The 201-nt window shown below is 82.6% G+C and overlaps 1 protein-coding gene across 1 annotated transcript in view; it reads right to left on the bottom strand.

Annotated features, from left to right (window-relative positions):
• Nucleotides 1-201, bottom strand: part of EFTUD1 (elongation factor Tu GTP binding domain containing 1) — an 81,091-nt gene that overhangs the window by 80,717 nt on the left and 173 nt on the right. The window lies entirely within an intron of this gene.

Here is a 201-nt window from a genome sequence, read left to right as displayed (position 1 = left end):
CCCCCCGCGCCCCCCGCGGGGAGCCGGAGCCGCAGCCCCCGCCGCGCTCCCCTCGGGGGTGCTCCCGGCGCTCCACCGCTTCGGCTGCGCACAGCCGCCCCAGGGACCGGTGCCCCGGGAGGGGGCCGCAGACCTCCCCCGGCGTTTCCACGTCGGGGACGGGCCGCAACGCCGCTGGGGGTGAGGGGTGCCCTCAGGGCC

This window comes from Haliaeetus leucocephalus, unplaced genomic scaffold (assembly GCF_000737465.1).
Source record: "Haliaeetus leucocephalus isolate CR32 unplaced genomic scaffold, Haliaeetus_leucocephalus-4.0 Scaffold339, whole genome shotgun sequence".
In the NCBI taxonomy this organism is placed as follows: Eukaryota; Metazoa; Chordata; class Aves; order Accipitriformes; family Accipitridae; genus Haliaeetus; species Haliaeetus leucocephalus.
The sequence above is the reverse complement of the archived record's forward strand: the minus strand, read 5'-3'. Positions and strand labels throughout refer to the sequence as shown.